This window comes from Atta colombica, unplaced genomic scaffold (genome assembly GCF_001594045.1).
Source record: "Atta colombica isolate Treedump-2 unplaced genomic scaffold, Acol1.0 scaffold274, whole genome shotgun sequence".
NCBI lineage: Eukaryota > Metazoa > Arthropoda > Insecta > Hymenoptera > Formicidae > Atta > Atta colombica.
In genome coordinates, this window is record NW_017259375.1 from 1,988,481 (window position 1) to 1,998,119 (window position 9,639).

At 32.8% G+C, this 9,639-nt stretch overlaps 1 protein-coding gene across 4 annotated transcripts in view; it reads left to right on the top strand.

Moving 5' to 3' along the window:
* LOC108689671 (zinc finger protein 608-like) overlaps positions 1 to 9,639 on the top strand; it is a 246,952-nt gene that overhangs the window by 101,909 nt on the left and 135,404 nt on the right. For all 4 annotated transcript variants that reach the window (XM_018196534.1, XM_018196537.1, XM_018196533.1 and 1 more), the window contains one exon: positions 2,836 to 2,981. The gene's annotated coding sequence lies outside the window, so the exon portion shown is untranslated. The remainder of the gene's footprint in view (positions 1 to 2,835; positions 2,982 to 9,639) is intronic.

Genomic DNA, 9,639 nt, shown 5'->3' on the forward strand with positions numbered 1-9,639 from the left:
TGCGTGCGCGCGCGCGCGCTATATTATTTTTATTTGTCTTGTAACATAGGCTTAAGCTTCAAGGCTTTTTATTGTTAGACAAGATATTATGCTGCTACCTGTTGAAGTCTTTTCACCTACTTTATTTTTTATTGTACATTAATGCATGCTTCCTTCGTTATTTTGCATTTTAAAATAAAGATTGTTATTATTAATTCTAACAATAAATAAAAAATATAAAGTGCAAAAATTGCGCGCTTGCAAATTTAGTTTAAAAAAATGAAATAATTGCATGGACTCGCAAATGGCTAAACAAGTTTGAAGTGTCGCGATTTACACGTGCAAAGGCATTCGTTTCCCAGCGTTGGACTTCAATGACAAGTTCGCATGAAAAAAGGACGTTTTGCAGGCGCAGTTATAACACGTGGCCGGGAAATAAATGTCGTAGTAACGAGAATCCAATAATGTCGTTCCCATTAAACGTCAACGGTACGTAATTACTCGAAGGCTCGTTCGCAACAAAAATCAATCGTTCTCGCGCAGCGACAGCAAAGTGACTGTGCACGTGAGAGAATAGATTGAATTTCTGAGGCAGAGCTCACTATTAGAGCTAATGCCTTATTCCTAATCGATATATATCAGTGAGTTTCCACACAGGAAAATACATATATTTAAATATTTATTATTTGTTTGTTGTATCCAGTATATTAATTATTCGTTTCCAGTATTTCAATAGTTCATGTATCCACAAATCTATCATAAGTTTATGACAATTTAATTTATTTAAAATATATTCTGAATTTTAATAAGTTTAATACTTCAATCAAGGTTATTAAATTAAAATTCAATTTTATTATATAAAGTTTTTCTTTGATGATATTTTATAATATTATTCAAAAGAAAATAAATTCTTGTTTTAAGTACATGATAATGTAATGAATAAATATAATGAGTCTTTCTGAAATTTGTAATGAGTACATTTTAAGACTATTATCAAAAGAATATTCTTTGTTAAAGATAACTGTTATTTAAAAGAAAAAGTAAACATTTTTTTTAGCAATAGAATGGTATTTTTCTATATATGTATTTATTCATTGAAAATTATACTTATAATTTTGAAAGTATTGAAATTTTAGATAGAAATTTTAATAGATTTAAATTTGGTTTAGTAATAAACAAAAATAACATATTTATCTATATTTATCTATATATTTATCTATATGTAATCTATTAATTTCTGGCATTTAGTTTTATAAAAAAATTTAATAAAAATTTATTCTCTTTTTTTGATATAATATAATGAACAACGAATTAGCGTTAATGAAAGTACATCTGCAATGCGAGATTAAAATATCCTTTGTTTTCTCTCGTCGAAAAAAATTGCACATTTAGTTTTTAAAACACTGAACACAATACACGCATATCGCATTTGTCTTTCCGTGATGAAATATTGCAAGACATACGAATGAACGATTTATGTCGAAGTTTAAATTTCTATTTGCTGGAAAAATCTCGTTAAGCTTAAAGAATATTTAGCTTGCGAATAAAAGAAGTCATTTTAGAGACGTTTCACTAGTATTCCGGTATGCTCATAAATACCGCCATAAAAAGACGGAGAAGTATTCTTCGACGAGTTTCCATTGCCGGATGCAGCTTTGTGTTTTACGCTCGGAACGGCATTTCTGCTTGTCGTACAATTTCTACATCCTACGCTACCGCAGGTCGCGTCGGTGTGCGATAGGACAAATATGTGTGTGAGTATCGCGTATATATTCAGGTATCACGTACGAAAGTAATTTGGCGGCAAATAGTGGCCGATTTCCGAGAAGCTACGACCTCACAAACGGCGACTGTATTTCGCTTGGATTCCATCGTCGTAATTAAAGCTCGCTCGACGTTCATGACGTTGTAAGTTGCCGCGAAAATGCCAGGAAGGACGATTCACAACACCATGTACACTATTATAATCAAGTTTATGATTCACATCATGCGGGATATGAACCGCTGTATTTTTATATACTTAAATTTGTAGTGCATTTCTATTTGGCGATATTTTTGTTTATATATTCAATAAAGTTAAAATATAATAAGTATTTTAAATACTTTGTTTACTATTCTCGTCATGTTTGACGATATTCTATAAATGCTAGTTTGAATTATCTTTATATTCTAAATTTACAAGTTGGAAAATTATTTTGATGTAACTTCGTAGCTAATTACACTTTATGTGAAAGACGATCGTTAAATTTTATCTCTGACTCGAATTACCACAGATAGAATAAAGGCACACAATTATTAATCATGTGACATGCGCGCTCGCATGTCTCGCGAATAAATTCATATGCCAGGTAGCAAGTCATGGTAACAAGTTTATATGAACGTTCTCGTACCACTGCCTGATCATGCTGTCTTCCAAATATGGCTACAACTGAAGTTTGCGAACACTTTGTGCACAATACGTGAGGCGCAAACTGGTCGCGACTTGTATTCCCAATTTATTCGTGCTAAAGTTCGCAAACAGCTTGTGGACAGCCGACGAGCAGTTACAAAGTTGTTTCCATCGCTTGTTGATATATAGAGCTCTCAGTCCAAACTTCAAAATCCAGGATTGTGTCATCAACTTTAATTGTCGGGCTCGAAATATTTATTATTAATTTTGTGTTTTAGACTTTAAATAAAGTTTAAGATTAAAGATTAATTGAAAAATTAAACGCTGCTTTAAATTAAAGAAAAGAAATTTGTAAAATTGGAGAAGTATAGTTTGAAATGTTTTATTTTCCATAGTGGAAAGTAAAAAAATTTGTGGAAAAGATATATTAACTATCTTAATATGAATTTCGAATTTTATGTTCACAGATGAGATATTGATTAACAAAGATGAAACAATCTCCGGAGAGAAAAGGATGAAGCTTCTTCATTTAAAGATCAGATTCAGAATGTCAAAGGATAGCGCACCGTCATTTCCTCAACCAAAGGCAAGGAAATTAAGTCTCGAGTTTAAGGTAAGTAAACATTTTCGGCTGCATATTTAAAATTATATGTAATCTTAAATTATTCCTGTTAAATTTCTTTAAATATCGCGAAGGAAATACTTACGTACATTATTTTTCCATCCCGTCATGGAATATGTCTCCGAAATAAATAATTTCGAAGATATTATTCTTTAACATGAACACTGTGTTATTTACTCTCTAAAATCTTTGGAGTAGAATCTAAAGATAAATGAGCTTGTGTTGGAAAAAAGTGGCTTACTTGTCAATTTTTAAGAGTGAGATTTCATTTTTTAGAGTTAATTTCTACTTCAAAACTTTCATAAAATAATTGATCTCTCTCTTTCTCTCCTCTTCTCTCTCTCTCTCTCTCTCTCTCTCTCTCTCTCTCCAATGGAATATTACTTGCACTTCTCGATTAACTGTGATAATTGACTTTTGAATTATTTGCTATTGGTTTTCTACTAATTGAAATGCTTGATTTTTATTTATGAAAATAACTACAATTAATTTTTTATTAATTTTTAATTTTTACGAGTAATCATAATTAATAAATAATCTTTAAGAAAGAAGTCTGAATTATTAAAAAAATGCTTATCTATTACTTTCTTATCTGTTAAGACTAGAAATGATAAAAAAATATAAAAATATATTCTCTCTCTCTCTCTCTCTCTCTCTCTCTCTCTCTCTCTGCTTTTATTTAACTAGCATTATTTAAATTTATCAACATTCTTATGAGAATCTATTTTTGAATTCACATGTGAAGATAAAATTCCTTGCCAAGCAATACTTTATAAGAAATAATTTATGTAATCGATGCTCCGATATTATTCGTGTCGATGGTTCCGCTATACAATGGAGCGATTTAACAGGACCTCGTCGCGATTCGCGAAAGAAGTGAACGCTTAAAAGTTCTCTCAACGGGAGCTTCTTTCCCTCTTTTCTGTACCATGGCAATTTTCATTCTTCCAACTACGTTGCACGGTAAGATCTTTAATGGCTTCTACGCGGTAGGAAACCTTCGTCGAGTGCAGCGCGCAAGGAAGGCGCTACGAGATAGAGTTGCCAGATGTCCTGTATATACATGGATTGTCCTGTATTTTAGCTTGACTTTCAGCGTTTTAGTCGACTTCGCCAAGAAACGCAATTGTCGCGTATTTTAAAGTTTTGGCATTTAATTAAAGTACAACGAGAACATGTGAATATTTTTGGAGCATATATATATATATATATATATATGAAGTATACATGTATATGTGTAACGTACATTCAAATAACGTATATTCAGAGATTATTACCTTTTGAAATCTTTAGAATGGAATCTGAGTCTAAAGAATGATAAAGAATGACAATTAAGCCAGTACTGAAAAAGAGGGACACAATTATTTATTTTTAAGAGTATACTGTAGAGTTACATTTTACTCCAAAGATTTTAAAGAATATATTACTGCAATCTTTAGTAAATTGATATATAGGTTTTTCAAAGTATCTCGCAAGAAAACGTAAAAAATGATTATCGATCTGCATATTTCTTGTGTTATTTTGTACCTGTCCTCGAAATTAAAGCACAACGTCTGTTGCATTCGACGAACGCATCGATCTTCGAAGGAGAACGATCGCTTCCGAACAATTTATTTCCAGTTATACCCGAGCAAGGTTATTACAAGCGAGTCGAGGGCCATTAAGGTGCAAGCAACATCTGGAGTCGCTCCCGTGATTTATATCAAGTTATATCAAGCGAGTCGAAGGTCTTCATCGATTTTATCTCATCATCGAATAGGCAGTAGTTTGCGCATCGACCAAAATACCTGGAAAAATTATAATTGCCAGTACAAATCGGGAGTTTTCTTCTTTTATTCTTTATCGATAATAAACCGCGACATGTACGATAAAATACGAACGTGCGGTTAACTATAACATCGATATCAAGTATCCGGTGTGCGATTTATAAATCCGTGCGATTTATAATTCCCTTTGCGTAAAAAAATATTTAACAAAAGAAATGAAAGGCCCGACAGTTAAATTTATAAATAACATAACGTGACACCGTATTTATTTTTTCTTTCTGTTAGTTCCGAAAAGAGAAAAGTCCATGTAAAATAATAAAATTTGAACTGTAGAAAAAAGTAGAGTATTTTAGCCCAAACACGTAACGTTTTTAATCGCCAATGGAAAGTGATATTAAAGATTAGAATAATTTTTGTAAATCACGTGTGTGATTTTGTGATTTTGTAAATTTAATTTTGAAATTTTTATAACGGTTAAAAATTATGAAAAATAAATACGATATCATAAAGTTCTCTATAATCTAGTACAATTATTTGGAAAATTTTTATGCTACAAAATTAGATATTTTGGACATTTAAAAATCATTCTAAACAATAATCCGTCTTTGGCAAGTCGTGACCAGAAAAGAGTATTACGTAACGAAGAGGCGATTATCAACTTGACGAATGCGCGCTATCTACGATTCTTCTTGTATAATTTATACTTAGTATTCGCTTTATCACCTTTATCTGGCAATGCGAATCAACTACATGGAGTAATGCATTTTACTGTCGGATCGTACGAGCTCACTACATATTTATCGACCGCGACGTGATTTGAATATGCGCCGCTGCCTTTAATGCATCCTCATTGCATTACGGTACAGTAGCGAAGTCCAGAGATGCTAGAATATGAGAAGCTAGAATATGAACCAACTACCGTTATTATGATTTACCATCCATTCCGTAAATTGGTGCAAAGTATCATGAATAGAAAACAGGGAAGTTATGAGAGAAAGAGTCGGCTTATTGAATTGTTTCAGAATTGAATATCTAACTGTGTATTGAATTAAGTAAATATATTAATTGTGCAGAAATAGTAAATTAATAAAATAAAAGCCTGCAGATATATAAAATAATAAATTAATAGAAAGAAGGAAATCGCATTAAACAAAATTATTTTAGGTCTATAGAACTTATTTCTATATATATTCATTGTCATACAAACTAAAGATATAATATAATATCCGTTTAATTTTTCAACAACTATATCATCGCTTTTGATAATATAAAGGCATAAAGGTCTAAGAATAAATTTGTAAAAGCTACGTTATGAAATGAAAACGTGATTCAAACGTTCCGACGCCATCTAAACATAGTTTTGATTCATGAACATAAAGGATACGCCTCGTTGCGGAAATAAGCCCCCCCATCAATTATGAATTTATGCCGAATCGTAGTAGCCATTGAGTTCATCGAGCGCCAACGGACGCGTCTCTCTGTCTCATTTACGGACAATTAACGCACAGCGCAACGCGTGGAGATTAATAAACACGCGACGCCCACGCGGAAGGCAGACAGAAGGTACGAGACGGGTATAATTTAACGGCGGTCGCGAAGGGAGAGCGTTAATTGAGAATGATCGACTCTCCTCGTCGGCGTGGCGTGGCTCCGCTCCGCTCCGCTCCGCTCGACGCGGCTGGAACAAATAATAGCAGTCGGATCGAGGCGCGTATCGCATCGTCGCATCTCCCTCGTCTTATTCCGCTGCGCTGCTTCGGCCTGGCCTGGCCTGGCCTGGCGTGGCGTGGCGTGGCGTGGCGTGGCGTGGCGTGGCGTGGCGTGGCGTGGCGTGGCGTTTCTCGTGATTCCAATTTTTCCCCCATGCCGACACGATAAAGAGGCCACTCCACCGCCTCGAAACAAGATTGATCGTGAAGCGTGCTCGTGAGCGCCGCGAGGAAGGGTGCAAAAACACTCGCGCCCACCTGGACTTTCGAGGGAATGTAAGGAGATTAAATTAAATCTGCAATTGAGAGGAATTTTACGGAGTAATTCGTTATTAACTCCTCGAGAAAGAACTAAATTACTTTTGGCATGTTGAGCTCACGAGAATTTTATCAATATATGTTTAAATATATTAATCCTTTATTTAGAACTGTACACTGTTCAAATATCTATAGAGTGAATTTAATCTAATTTAAGATGCCATTACGCTTACTCAATATATCGTTAGTTTATACTAAAACAATTAATGGATAAACATATAGTGTCAAATTTGTCCTTTCATTGTTTTAGTATAAAATAACGATATATATATATTGAGTAAGATCAGCCGGCGATTTAAATTAGGTTAAATTTGACGCTATAGATTTAACAGTGTATAACGCTGTTGATTTATTTATTATGTGGAATATATTTCAGAATTATTGTATGATTATTTTTGTCTCCTGTGAATATATATTGATTAATTTCGAATTTTCCTAAATTAAAATTGAAATTAATCAAAGAGTTGTAGATGAAAGAAAATTCGAGAAATCTGAGCAATTTTAAAATTGATTGGAAAAACAAGTACTGAGATAGGATTAAATTCACGAGAATTTTGTCAATATTTCAAATGTGTTTAAATATTTTAATTCTTTATTTAAAACTCTCATACGCTGTGTGTGTTTATTAATTATGTCGAATATATTTTAGAATGATTATTATCTGATTATTCTTGTTATCTGTAAATATACATTGATTAATTGCAAATTCCTAAATCATTCTTGAAATTGATCATTTATCGTAGAAAAAACAACTTTGAAATTGATCACTTATCGTAGAAAAAAAGAAAATTTAAACAATTTCAAATATTAAAATTGATCAGAAGAACTAGCATTAAGAAGAGACTGAATTGTCTTCGGTATGTTGAGTTCGCGAGAATCTCGTCAATTATTCAAATGTGTTGAAATATTTCAGCGCGCTGATTGCAAAATCAGATATGTATATATATTTATACAGAAATATTTAAGCACTGAAATCTGGTTTAATCGAAAAAATAGGACCTCTTCAATTAGATGTGTTTAAATATATTAGTCCTTTACTTAGAATCTATATTATACAATGTTGATTTATTAATTATATGAAATTAGAATTATTATTATTATATAGCCATTTCTGTCATCTTCGAATAAACATTGATTTGGAATTTATCCAAACGTTGAAATTGATCAAAGAGCTCGTAGATGAAAGAAAACCCGAGGAATCTGAACAATTCTAAATGTTAAATCTACACAAGAACAACCATTTGTTTGCGTTTTCTGTAAAAATATACAGATGTAACACACGGTAGAACGACTCTAAGATATTTGCAGAGAAATCTCTTTCTAAATTGTTCTCTGTTTTGAATTGTTTTATCAGTTATCAAATGTATATGAGACACAAGAGAGAACGTGGGAGAAAGATAGAGAGTGGTAAACTGAGATGATAGGAAGTAATAGAGTGAAGGGGAAAATGAGGAAGAGAAGGAGAGACAGAGAACATTATACACGGGAAGGGATGATCGCGATGAAGGCACAATAGACGCAATACGGATACACGAGGCTGAAAGAGCTTTGTTGAGTTTGCTTAAAGGAAAGCAGGTAGATCCGGATGAACTTTATAAAAGACCGCGCACATATCTGACGCAGACGGAAACCATCGATACTGTCATGGCAGCGATGTCGAATCGTTAAACTTTTGTTATAGAGCGCCACGCTAGTATTGTCCCAATTACGGACAGGTGCTCTCAACGTGTTCTAAATAAACCCTGGGAGAGGAGATAAAGCCGCGGTAAATGTAAGAGAGATTGCATAAGCCTGTTGTTGACGGTAAATCGTTCTTCTCTCGTGTCAGCTCCGCGTCATTTTAACGATCTTGACGGGCGATCATAGTCGAAGGTACTTGGAGAATGCCTTTTGAGCACCTATTACGGAGAATGCCGTTAAGTAAACTACTTTCAGTAAATGTAATTTTGTGCCTGGTCTTATCTAAATGTCCGTTTAGATGAGAGAAAAATCAATGAAACTGGATGCTTAAAACAGTTAAAACATCAGCTTGATATATCCGTGTTATTTTTGCTTATTTTAACATGTCTTGCAAGCTCAAACGTTAAAAATATGTATAAAAAGGCCAAAGATTTTAATTGCATTTGAAACTCAATTAATAATATCAGAAATAAATACTATCGTTAATATTTTTAATTGAATTGCAGGCTGATAATAAAATACTTATTTTAACTATTTTCATCTTCACCATCTAAAAATATTTCGAAAAAGGTCAGAAAGCATCGGTTTAAATAATATATTCATTTAATAAATTGGATTTTTTTTTTAACATGAATGGTCGGCATCTGTAACTTCGGATACTGCAGTGTACATCAAATTCATCGATATCAGAGCGGAATAACGCTCTAAATATATCTTCGTTAGACATATCCCACTTTCGTTCCACCGCTAGAGATTTGAATCGGTTTTATGTCGTACAATCCGTTCAGAACCTGTAATATATCGAATTTTCTTCAAACGATTGACAAATCAGATATTCGAGTCGGCTTATAATGTATGCAAATTTCGTCGATGTCGTAAACCCGATAGCTTCAGATATTCCTTTGTGCAAGATCTGCTTTGCAACATCAGTGGGGATAGTATTGATTTTAAGATTTAGATTATATTCATCAAGTTCTAATTGACCTTCTTAAAAGTTTCATATAAAATTTTTATTATTATTCTCTCAGTCTAAAGAAATAGTTACGAATATTTTTTATTAACACGAAAAAGACTTACTTGTCTTCTTTGTTCATTATGTCATTATAGATTTTATCGATTTTATGATTTAGTTAGAATGTAATTAATTAAAAAAAAAAAATTATATATATATATATA